This window comes from Rhamphochromis sp. 'chilingali', assembly GCF_963969265.1.
Source record: "Rhamphochromis sp. 'chilingali' genome assembly, chromosome: 7".
In the NCBI taxonomy this organism is placed as follows: domain Eukaryota; kingdom Metazoa; phylum Chordata; class Actinopteri; order Cichliformes; family Cichlidae; genus Rhamphochromis; species Rhamphochromis sp. 'chilingali'.
This window is the reverse complement of record NC_137934.1, coordinates 33,105,770-33,119,453: the sequence shown is the minus strand read 5'-3', so window position 1 is coordinate 33,119,453 and position 13,684 is coordinate 33,105,770.

Sequence of the window (13,684 nt, the reverse complement as noted above, 5' to 3'; positions counted from 1 at the left end):
AACTCCTTATTTGTCCTAACATCTTTTCCTCATCCATAGAGAACATGATATAATACTGCATACAGTACTGTATATTTATATAATTCTGTTGGTGGGATGCTGCCTCTCAGCAGGCTGGGGTCCTCCTTATCATCTTCACAGTTTAGCTGTTGATGTTTAGGCCAAGCTGCAGCTGTCAAATGAAAAGCATCCCGTGGAGCCAGTGTCTACAGGTTCACATCAAACCCTGGCAGACTCCATCTGCTCAGAAGGCAAGACCTATATTTATCCTACCTTGAAATGCCTGACTGTAATTGCATCAGCTAGTGTAGGTATCAAACTGAATCATACACTCCTTTTTTCTTCCTTACTAAAATAATTTGCACTTTAGGTTCCTCAGTACCTACATTACCTTCTTCCTGTGAGTATTAACAGCAAAAAGTTTAAACTGTGACTTTAATGTTGGTAGATACACCAGATATAACGCTGCAACCAAGGGATTAGCTAAGTTTCATTTATCAACCAGACTGAGCATGTGGAGGGAAAAAAGCTACAAAGGGCTAAACAAAAGACACATTAAAAAAAGAAATGTAGAATAATTCCTTGGTGAAGCAACACTGAGTGGCTGCTAAAGCTAAGAGACAACTACAGTTAGGTGTTGTCATGGTCCTGAGTCTGATGACTCAGTGTTTTGTGTTTCTTTATATTACTCTGTGTTCTTGTTTATTCTGTTATGTCTTTGGGTTTGGTTTGCCATTCGTTAGGGTTTTATTTTGTGCTGCCTGCTCCCACTGCTCTGTGTTCCCTCTGTCTGTCCATGGTGTCACTGTGTCTGCTTGTGAGTCTGTCTGTTTAGTTCAGTGTCTTGTCTGGTTCTCTGTGTCTGTTAGTTTCCTGTTTTATTCTGAAGGTCCTTGGCTTATGTGAGTGTGTTCAGGTTACGTTTCTCCTGCCTCGTCAGTTGTGATTTCTCCCACGTGTGTTTCCCTCCTGTCTCCCATCCCCTGATTACTGCTGTGTGTATTTAAGCCCTGTGTGTTCTCCTGCTTGTTGCTGGTTTGTATGCGTTATTTGGTGTTTTCTGGTCTGCTGTGCTCCCGTCGTCATCCTGTGAATTCTCCCTGCAAGTTACCTTCACTCGTGTTCAGGTTTTGTTTAAGTTTTCCCAGTTTAGGTTTTACTCAGTTCTGTTTTTCGCCACCCTCGCCTTTGTTGTTTGAGCACGTTCCATAGATAAAGCTTCCTCACCTCAGTTGTGCCGCATCTTAGGTCCGTTAATAATTCCGAACCGTGATAGCTGTGCTGGAACTGCTAATACCTAATTGTTGCTACCCAAAGTTGGCTTATGGCAAAAGGGAGCCATAATAATAATGATAATATTAATAATTATATGAGATGGAAAAACACGTGGAGGCTGTTTGGGTAAGTTTGAAAAGGCTTAACTTTTTAACAATAGTCAATTTAGAATTGCTTAAAACGTGGCTTGAGAGAAATGGAGCCCCAGGGAGAACGACCACAGGTACAAACTTTACACAGAAAGTCCCGATAAGGTTTGAACCCATAATGCTAACAACTCAGCTACATGGCACACCAATAGATCCACCCATCTTTTAGTTTGGGTGGGGGGACTGGGGCCCATTCCAGCCATGCAGACACCCTGATAGCAACGTCTGATTGATGATGTGGGATGTGTACAACTACTTCTATCAATCATGTTAATTCTGAGGCAGAACCACAGCTTTCCAGCAACGTGGAGTTTAGACTTAAATTAATTTCCTTTAAATAATCTTTTCATTAGTGAGGTGAAATTGAATTATATTTATGGATATAATGAAACAGTTTCCTTTTAGATTATTAATGCACAAAAATGAAAATACATTTGAAACCAAAGTGAACGACAGGAACTCAGCAGTTAACTGTGAAGCCCTGATCAATGGAGTGCCTGTGAAGATATCATCTCACTGTGTTACATGGTTATTGTGCCTGATTCCATAGAAACAACCTGCACGTATAAAGTATGACTTCACATGAACTTGAACAGAAAAAATGACGTCTGAGGAGAATCCCCAAGGATCTGAAAGCTTCATGTCAGTGCTGTTAACTGTCTTTGGAGGAGAGACTTACTGACACCACCACGTACTTCACAACAAACTAAACTGATATACTACCTCTGCCAAGGCAAGGCCAAAGTGATCAGTGCTGTTTTTTAGTTAGCTCATTTAAATTTCACTGGTAGAGAGATGAAACATGGTGTAAAGAAAAACTACATTAAGTGCTGATATAAATATGGGTTAGATTTTATATGAAGTAATAATAATGGATTGGATTGATATAGCGCTTTTCAAGGCACCCAAAGCGCTTTACAATGCCACTATTCATTCACGCACTGGTGGAAGCAAGCTACGGTTGTGGCCACAGCTGCCCTGGGGCAGACTGACAGACGCGAGGCTGCCATATCGCACCATCGGCCCCTCTGGCCATCACCAGTAGGCGGTAGGGTAAAGTGTCTTGCCCAAGGACACAACGACCAGGACAGAGAGCCCAGGGATCAAACCGGCGACCTTCCGGTTACAGATGCGCTTCCCAACCCCCTGAGCCACGGTCGCCCCAAATGAAGTCAGGCAGTGGCTTTAGTAAAAACTTCGATCCTGGAGTGCTCTTACATATATGTTTTGTTGGATATTAATTATAAATAAATCAGTAATAGATAAAGTTGGTAGGAACTTCAAACGAAACCAGTGTTTTTCCCAGAGGGGAACAAGTGGGATTAAGAAAGGCATTGTTTCCAGATATGTCATACCAGAATGTTTCACGAATGAGCCAGAAGAAACATGTATCACATCAGCTTTATGGAGTGCTGTTCTCTCCTCTCGTCTGACCTTGCTTTATAAATCTAGTCTCATAAGTAACACCTCGAGGCTGTGTTTGTTTTCATTACAAGGGTAACTGGACAGAGATGTAAAGCAGCTCTCAGCATACTGACAAAACCTTCCTTAAACCTCAAAAATGGACTTCACTTATACAACATAAGCTAAATAATGACTGTTTAGCGTAGTAGGTGTGAAAGTGAACCTTAGTGCCAGCGTTTCAGTGCTCTTCCTTCCACCCATTGCATGATGGGATAGGCCTTCAGCTCCATGTAACCCTGAACAGGAAAAAGTAATATTGGAAAATGAATGAATAATACAACTAAGCTTATGCTGAGGTTCTTTCAGAAACTCACAGCCGTGGAGACGACTGAATACTTTTCCAGGCAAATGACCTGCCAAAATATTCCACGAGCAGATGCTGTGAATAAAAAGTTAGAGGAAGAGTGCATTGATCCCTTGGCTGGCTCCGTTTGGTTTGCAGAATAAATAAGAGCATGCGAGGAAAATTGGGACAGGGAACTGTGGGGTGGCTTTGAAATTGGTGGCAATTTACAGCATCGCATCGGGACAAGTATCTAGAAAAGCCACAGGGCCTGGTAAATCTTAGCCCTTCATCACTTAACACTGCCAAATAATTTTACTGGAGCAGACTACAAGCACATATTGTTGCAGGAAAGCTTGCTGAGTACACATGCTCATTTTTAGCATAAGCTGCATATAGTTACACCTGGGAGAGTCCAACACAGCCGCACACACACTCTCATTGTTTGCCCCCCCTGAGTCCAATTATGATGAGAGGCACGGTCACCATTATAAGCACAGATATGAAATTTCATCATCTTATATCAGCTGAACTCAACCATAAAGGACACTGAAGGGAAATAACCACTTCTATCAATATTCAGACAGTGAATCAGCTGACACGTAACTGTTGAAAATTCTCCAGTTAAATGTCCTGTGTTCAAATATTCAGCCATGAATATTCCCCTCTCACTTATTCCATATTAAAAAATGTAAAATGTAAATGAGGCAGCTAAAGCTATGCTCAAACTAGAGGTGATAATGATAAGGAAAGTTGATGTAAACTGTATGCATCAGCAAAATGTCCCTGTTATATCCCCACCCCAACCAGGCCATTACATTTACTCATTACATTGATTTATATAGACCAGCAGACCAGCTCCGAACAAACTAAAGGCACAGACGCTGCTAGACGAATGGATATTTTCTTTCTCTGTCTGTCTTCGTCTCGCCTCCATTTCTCCAGATTCCTCTCTGCAGCGGACAAAAAACTATCCAAATCTACCTGTTACAATTGTGAACCTAATAATTGGTTGTGCCACCCTTGGCAGCAAGAACTGTGATCAAATGCACATCTCTGCAGAGGAGTTTTGGCCAACTCTTCTTTAGAGAATTACTTAAATGAAATTATTTAAAAACTACACTGGAGGGTTTTCAAATATGGATTGCCTGTTTAAGGTCATGCCAAAGCGTCTCAATCTGATTTAAGTATGGACTTTGATCAGACCGCACCAAGAACTCATGAACTCTGACCTTTGACCTGGTTTTGTTGTTTCTGCTTCCTGTCTACTATCAAATGTTTAGAATTACTAATGAGTCCTTTTATAATTTTACAGCTGTTGGCACCATCGATCAGTGGCGTGCACAGACATTTTGGGGGGCAAGTGCTCCAGGGGGAAAAAAGGGCACTTTTTGCATATGTGGAAAACCTTTTCTTTTTATAATAAAAAAAATCGCACAGGTTAAATGCAATTTGACTTTTATTTCAAAACATTCTCTAAAAATCAAAAATCACACCACAAAAAGATAAAATCTGTATCCAACTCTAAACTATATACATACATATTCTCAAGTGTCCATTAAATGGAGTGTACTGCTCTAAAGAAGCATCCTTCTTGGTGCCATGTCTTTGTAGATGTTGATGACCTCGTTGTAATTGATCTCCACATCTTTCTCAATGGCCAACAAGAGGAGATCAGACAACCTTTCTTCTCCACACAAACTTCTTAGTTTATTTTTGATTATTTTTAGCTTTGAAAAGGATCTTTCAACTGTCGCAGTTGTCACTGGTAGTGTTGCGTAGATCTGAATCATTTTGACAAAGGCAGGAAAGATCAGCTGGCCATTGTTTTCCCTCAGTATCAGAAATATTTCTCTGAGGTCTTTTGAACTAAAGCTGGAGTGGAAGACCTTTAATTCTGTTTTGAGCTGGTCCTCATCTTCTCCATAGAATTCACAGAGGATGTGGACAGCTTCAATGGCTTCTGGGTTTGGTGGGCCTACCCAGTTAGCATGCACAGTTAAGGGCTGGAAGGACTGAATGATTCTGGCCGTTGGGCTTCCAGTATTGTCCCCTTTGAACCTCCTGTTCAGTTCCCCAGTCATGATGTCCAGAAAGGTGAAATATACACCACTCCTGAAATATGCCTCCACTGACTCAAACTGAGCACCTACTTGAGACACTGTGGTGCTGTGTTGGAAACGCACTGGAACTTTCCGCTTTCTCTCCTGACCAGGCACCACGGTAGGTACTGGAATGTTGAAACTCTCTGCCTTCTCTGATGCACATCTAAATATCTCTCCAAATTTCTCCTCAGACCTCATGGTTTGCAATGTGTGAAGCACACCATCAATTACCTTGTAGGCAGTGGAATGGTCCAACCCTTCTTCCTGCAGAGAATCTGATGCCAAAGCAGTGACTTCGAATACTGGTGTGGTGATTTCCATGCAGAGAATGAACATAAAATTAATGGCATTTCTGTACATCTGAGCATCACCTTGGCCCAGGTTAGGTGGGTCACTGTCACTGATGTCATCAAGGAGCATCAAAATGGCTTTCAAATTTCTCTGAAGTGCCTTCAGTGCTTTTTCCCTGCAAGCCCATCGAGTATCTGACAGCTGCTGGAGCTCCATAACACGTTGTCCAGGAAAGAGAGACTCCTGAAATTTGACCAAGGCAGCATGACGCTTTGGGGAGCCTGAGCAAAAGGCATACAATTTCTCCACCAAGTTGAAAAATGTCACAAAATGCTTGCTGGACTTTGATGCCTCCACTAGTACCAAATTGAGGCAATGGGCTTTGCAGTGCACATAGAGGGCCTTCTCATTGTGTGCACGGATTCTAGCTTGGAGACCTTTATACGTGCCACTCATGTTGGCTGCTCCATCATAGCCTTGACCATACATGTTCTTCATCTCTAGGCCATTCTTTTGCAGAAGCAAGAACACTGTATTCTCCAGCTCCTGGCCTGTAGTTGTATCAACATTGCACACTTCGATGAATCTCTCCTTTATTTGCATATGATGAAAATATCGCACAACAAATGACACTTGCTCTTTGTGTGAAACATCAGAGGTTTCATCAAGTAGAATGGAATACATTTCAGCCTCTTTTATTTCACGTTGTATCTCCTTCCTGATGTAAGTTCCTAGTGCTGCAATGATGTCATTTTGACTTCTGTTGGAAAGCAGTGACACCTGGGGCCTTGTCTTGGTGGCTTTAACTGTGGCAATTTTTTCCAAATGCATTTTCAGCACACTATCGTAGCGGGAAAATACATTCACGAAAATTGCCACGGTTATCACTGGACTCACTCTCATCATGACCTCGGAATGCTTGTCCCTGACGTGCAAGATACACTGTTAGGTCAATTAATCTTGTCAGGATTTCTTTGTTTGTCTGCCTCTCTCGCTCTCTAACTTCCACCCCTTTTACGTCTGAAACATCAAATGCAGGCTGAAGGGCCTTTTTCTGGAAATTGATCCATCTAACCATGCTTGTCATGTGCATCTCTGCGCTGGAGTGTTGTTTGATTTTTTCAAGAGCAGTACTCCACTTTCTGATGCCATCAGTTGTCCAGGCTGTTCTGCTTTTATATTTTTCATCCGAGAGGAAAAGCCGACAACTAAAACAATGCATTGAATTAGCAGTGGGTGAGTATTCCAGCCACACATTAGCAGAAAACCACTGTTTCTGGAATGATCTCCCCTCAGTTTTTGGGTAAGGTATATCAGGCTGACATGGGCCCACATTGCAGCACATTGAAACGTATCTGTCATTGCGCTTTATTTTAAATGTATGGATGTGTGTTGGATCTGTTGGGTATTGTAAAGCTGCTAACTTTGACATTATGTGATCGATCTGTTCTTCCTCATTGTGGTCTTCAGAGAGCACTACATCAGTGTCTGTAGGCCTAACTGAACCTGTTGCTGCATTGGTCGCGGCTTCATCTGTTTCTATATCTCCCTCTTCTGCTATGCTGGTAGATGGCATAGAGCTGCTTCCCTGCTGTGACTGACTACAATGGAACAATAATAATAATAATAGTATTATTATTTATCATAATAATAAGCTTAAACAGATAGTTTTAATAATAACCCATACTGCAAGTCTTGTAACATAGAAATAACTTTCGTAGGTACAAAATAATAGTTAGCTCAATGCCTGCTGATTAAGTTCATTAAAAACTAAGTGTGAACAGCTTTTAAGATTTTTCAATAGAATTAACTGCAAGGAGCAGGTTACATTAAAACATTAAAATAGAACCTGACTCTGCCCTTGACTCTGACCTTTCATCTTCATTTTCCTTTGCTTTCATCCAGGAGAGCAGAGAACTGCTTCCCTGGGCTGCCTGTTGTAGATCCCTTTCTTTCTCCTTTCTTAGCCTCTCTTTCCTAGGCATTATGCTTGCTGAAATTAGTAAATAAATAGACCAAAATGTATGAGAACGAATAAGACTGACTGTGGTCATTACAAGAACAGGGCAGAATGGTCGTTTTCACAGGCAATTGGGAACTGCCTATTTTTCCTTTAGCAAATTAATGTGTTAATGTTGCCAATATGTTACACCAAAAAAAATTAACATGTCTAACCAGTGCTTCTCAAAACTTTTAACATGCACCACCCCCAACACCGTACCCTTCAAACTACCAATAACAACGTCACTGTTCTGTCACAATCAGGTCGGAATTGATGGAGAGTGGGGGTTGCCTAAATGGTTTAGGTTACATTTTAAATGTGTCGTTTTTTTGTTTATCCATATGGATGGATGGAGGGGGCAAGCTGGCAAAGTTTGTCATGTGCAGTTTCTGACAGGCTACTTCACAACAAAACAATTGCAGGTTGGTCTTAGAGGGCAAACAGAATAATTTCACTCGATTCATGGGTTACCTGACTGGTTGGGAAGGGAAAGAGCTGCCGTGTTGTCCGCCGTGGCTCCCAGTCGCTATAGTTAGCCTACTATGCCTACTCCAAGTAGTCCTATGTCATGCCGCTGCTACACGCCTCACAACAAATGAACTGCAAGCGTGTTCACGTGACACGGTGACAGTGAAAAAGCGACAGGGTTCGGGTGTCTTTGAAGAAGGGGCACAAATCAAGCCATTATTTTCACACCTTTTTAAATCGCGCAGCTTTAAAAAAAAAAATCACGTCTTTCAAAAGGGCACTTTTTTGGACTGAGGGCAAAAGGGCAAGTGCTTCAGCACCACCTCGTCTCTATCTGTGCACGCCAGTGCCATCGATTGTTTCGTATTTGTCTCCATCTGGTATAGGTAATATTGAAATTAAACATAACCGAAATTCCCCAAAAATTGGAATGTAAAATTAACTCATTCACTGCCATTGACGTCTATAGACGTCAATTACGTTTTTCAATGGGAGGGGGCAGGTGTGGGATTTGAAGGGGAAGGTGACTGGAAAGGCAGAAAAACCCCAAGGGCACCTTACAACACCGACCCTGATAGCAGGCTAGACGGTGACCTAGGCAGGCACCAACTTGAAAAACTGAAGCCCACCAGCAGTAAAAGTAGACCTGCAAGGAGGTGCAGGGTTTGCGCACGTAAGGGATTGCGCAGTGAGACAAAAATGTGGTGCAAGTCTTGTTGTGTGCCCTTGCATCCCGGAAAGTGTTATAATGATTACCACACAAAAGTGAATTATTCATTGTGAATAAATGTTTCACTATGTACATTTTATTTTTTCATATATTTGTAAATAAATTGTTTTGATAAAACATAACCTTTCTCAGTGTTATTTCTGTTTTATAGAAGTGAAAAACTATTTTATATGTTAGAGGTGTCACAAAGCAAGAAATATTAGTGTCAAAGGCACTTTTCTGCTTGAAATGTATTTTTCACAAAAAGCTTGTTTTCTCCCTTTTTTTGGTCAAAACAGGCATTTTTGGTGGAACCCACCTCTCTTCTACAGCTGATTACTAAAGAATGGAAAATGGTAGAAACAAGCTTTTTTTTTTGGATGAAAGAAGAGAGTCTGTTCTTCATTTTGGTAGGTTCAGCGTTTATATGATCATAACACACAGTTTTCTGTGGCTCTTCAAAGATGAGTAAAAATGCTCAAAAACCCTGGCAGTGGGGAGTTACCTGATTTGAAAATGGCTGGCAGTGAATGAGTTAAAATAAAAACAGAATCCAGTGATTTGCCAATCATACCATGAGATATGCTTCCTTTTGAACTGAATGCTGAAAACAAGCCAGACGGTCTCTTTCCTCTTCAGTTTGGAGGATGTCACATCCATATTTTCCAAAGAGAAGTTCATATATTGATTTGTCTGACCCTAAAACAGTTTTTTCTCTTTGTCTCAATTCATTTTAAATAAGCTTCAGCCCAGAGAAGACGGCAGTCCTCCTGTATCATGCTCAGCTATAGTTTCTTCTTTGCACAATAGAGTTTTAACTTGCGTTTGTGGGTGGCACAGTGTTAACAGACTGATTTCTAGAAATGTTCCTGAGCCCATGCAATGATTTCCACGACTGAATCATGTGTGTGTTTAATACAATGCCAAAAGATCACAGGTTTCCAGTACTGAGTTTCTCCAGATTGTGTGAATCTTATGATGATGGCATGTAGATATCATCGATATGATATCCAAAGTCTTGCAATTTTATGTGGCAGAACATTATTCTGAAATTGTTCAATGATTTAAAGAAGCAATTTTCTGCAGATTTGTGAATCTCTGTCAATTTTTACTTCTGAGAATCTCTTCCTCTTTTCATATGTAGTCACGTTAGTGCCCTGATGCCAGTTAACGTTATTAGTTGCAAAATATTTCTCCAGCTGTTTCTTTTTATTACCACTTACATTTCCAGCCTTTTATTGTCCCTACACAACTTTTTTGAGACACGTTGCTGTCATCAAAATTTAAAATGAGTTTAAACTTGAGCTTTTCTTTATTATATTGTGAATAAAATATGGATTTATGAGATTAGCAAAACATTGCATTCTCTTTTTATTTTTATTTTATACACAGTATCCCAACCTTTTATAACTGGGTTGGCAAGATGGAGCTGAACGCTACACTACTCCAAAAGGTAAGGTAATGCTTGATCAAGTCTCCCAAAGTCTGTACAAAATGACCTCCCGTTGGCCACTAATATGCATACACAGCACTTAAAGCTGTCCATTAACTTGTAAGTTATCCTGTTCTTTAGGATGCTAAACTCACGTTTTTACAACAGGTTTGGTGATGCAACATCTCAAAAAGACGCAGCAAAAGTTGACAGAAGATGACTATAAAATAATTTGTAAAATAACATTTCTGAATGTCACACCATCATTTAATTAAACATACTTTTATCAGTTATCTGACTATAAATAACTCTGTTACATGTAGCTAAAATTAGTAATTCCCCAGTGCAGATGGATTAATGCTTAGGAAACAAAAGAGAAAAAAACAGTTTAGCATTCTATGTATGGAGGAAGCGTTTGTCTTTTTCGTGTGTGGATGTGTATTTGTTTGCCTGTGACTGTGAGAAAGCCTAAATATGCCAGCGTGCATCTGTTTACATTTTAATGGGCAAAAAGATTTCAATATCAAAGTGAAGCGGATGTCTGGATAAATGAGGCAATTATTTTCACAGATTCCACTGAGACTCATTTGCATTATATGCTAACTAGGGCTAACAGCAGGTAAGCGGGGAATGAGCACCAAGAGTAGATGTTATCTGACACAGCAACTTAATTCTGTCCCCAAGATAGATTTGGAGAGGAGGACTATATTTAAACATTGTCAAGAAACACAAGATGTGTTCTGCTGGGAATAAATAGGTTTCTACAGGAGGTTTAACATAACAGATGGCAAAAAAGGTGCAAACTCAAAGTTCCAGAAATCAGTACTATATATCAGCAATATATTAAATTTGCAATGATAAAAGCATTACTGGTATTACCAGACTTTCTGTGCTGTAGCAAATCGAAGCAGTGATGTCCAATAAACATCTTAATATTATATATCTATAATATTATGTTCACAGCCTCCAAAGTTCTAGTTCCCAAACACATTGGTAGATGCACTAAGTTTTGCATCTTCTTAGCTGGTCTTCATCTTAATTTTTACCATTCTTGCTATTTTTTCTTTTCTTTATGTTTGATTAGAATCTTCTTTGTGTTTATTATTTCACTGTTTGATTTTGTCATTTGCTTTGCTGTGGAGCACTTTTCAGAGGAAAAGGGCTGCATAAATATGATTTTTTCCATCTTGCATCAGGACTGCTGCTCTTTGATCTTTGATGCAAACTCATAACTTTCTAGTTAGTGAATCCTTCAATCTTAATAAAGTGTTCAACACAGGCTAGGAATGCCTCCTCTTGAACACAAGGACATACCAGTTAGTAACAGTGGGTTTAAGTGTTTTTCAGTCAGCACCACAGTTAGGTTTCATAATATGAACTGCTTGTTCTTTCTGCATTTTAGCAGGGCTTGTTAGTAAATCAAGGGAGCCTTCTCTTCTTTGCCTGTGCTTGTCGATGTTTGACTCTCCCCCACAGAGTACACAGAAACACCAGTCTGCAGTACAGAAACCTGCACAGAGTAGTTATTTTAGAACAGAACTGGCCTTTGTATGCCCCTGGGCCACATCTGGCCCTTCTGTTGTCCCTGACAGACCTCGTTAGGTCAATAGAAAATTAGGATAGTTAGTCATATAGTTAGCTCCATTTAATCCAGCAAAGATTTTAAAAAAAGAGCGCTTGATAGAGTTTTTTTTTTTTTTTTTTAACAGGAAACAGATATAAAAGTATGTAATGAAGTCAGAGGTAAAGCTGTGTGAGGTGCGTGTGAGGAGCAGATTGCTGTTTGACTGCAGTTTAATTAATTTAAGAATGAGCCCCTCTCTGGGCAAATTGTAACAAGATGGATCAAATGCACTGCTGGAAATTTGGACATTTCTGACTTCATCTTTAATACGAGATGTTGAAGTGATAATTGGGATAAACATTTTTTTTGGAGATTATAATGGAGCTGGCAGTCAGACGAACTGGCAGATTTTATGACCAAATCTGGCAGGAAATAAAGTCCAAGTTTTGAACTGGATGCAAGATAAAGTGACTTAAATGAACCCAGAACTGAAATGAGTATTTTTGCATTGTGTTATACACCAAGAAGTGTGTACCTCAATACTAAAATTGAATTACATTATTGATGTTTTAACTAGGGGTGGGAATTTAACGCGTTAATTGTTGCGATTAATTAATTACAAAAAAATATTGCGTTAAAAAAAACATAACGCATTTAATCACACTTTGCATTCCAATCAAACTTCGAACTTTTGTTAATGCACGATTTCCTAGTACGCAGATTAGACTGATGGACACATCAGAGCTACATAAATGGATAAATCAGAAGAAAGCGCGTTGCTTGGACTGATTGGAGACAAATTTCATTTCAAAAGACTACCCGACGGAAGCCTTAATAAAAGCGTGGTTTTGTGCAAACTGTGCAAACAGGAGTTTGCATACCACCGAAGCATTACAACCTTAGGGTACCATCTAAGTGTGAAGCATGTTACAGCGAGCACAGAAACTGTGGGAGCTGGTAGCGTTAGCTGTCCCAGTTCGGCACCCCAAACTTGATGAAATGACTGGCTTCAGGACTGTAGACCACTATCAGTGGTAGAAGACAGGGGGTTAGCAAATGTGCTACAGTTAGCGTCAGGCATAGCTGGACTGGCCATCGGGCATACCGGGCATTTGCCCGGTGGGCCACTGGCGATTTTTTGTTTTTATGGGCCGATCAATTTTATTTATTTTTTTTGGAAGGGTATAAATAATGAAAGGTGTTGGATTGGCCAATTGGTCATGATCGACTCTGGGCTGGACCAATTACAGCCGAGGAGGTCGGATGCACCCTCCCCCTTGTTTAGTAATCTTATAGACAAACTAAAGAAAATGGAGAACAAAAAAAGGAAAGGAGGTGCAGAAAAAATTAGGGCCAAAAAGAAACAAGCCCTTCAGGCAGACGCTGCCAAATGTGTAAAAATAACTGAATTGTTTGGCGGTAGCTATGGCATAGCTTCCACAGATTTAGCAACATCAGCAAGTGGTGGAGGCCAGCAGGTGGATAAGGGAAAGGGGAGGCAAGAGGAGGAGAGACCCGAGGCGGCCGCCGGTCATAGTGGCAGAGGAACTGAACTTCAGGTAAGAAGTTATGACCTGCTGTCTATCTGTGTCAGATATAAACCAAGTTTAGTTGTAGTTTGTTTTCGTTGTGCTGACTTTTTACAGTCGCTTAGAATGACTGGTACTGCGTACTAGCTAGCATGATAGAGTTTATATACTGCTGGGCGGGTGCTATGAAGTTACTGATAGTAAATTTTATTTTATGCTTAAGGTTAGTTTCTCAAACTCCTCAAAATCTTAACAAATTGTGCCAATCCTTACATGTTGCACCAGGCTGATTTATCATCAAAAGTGGAGAAGTCTGTGACAGAGGAGACAGAAGAGCAGCAGAGAGAGATGGAGCAAGAGAGAGAAATAAAAGAGCAGGAGAGAGAGATGGAGAGATGACTTTATGTCATCCA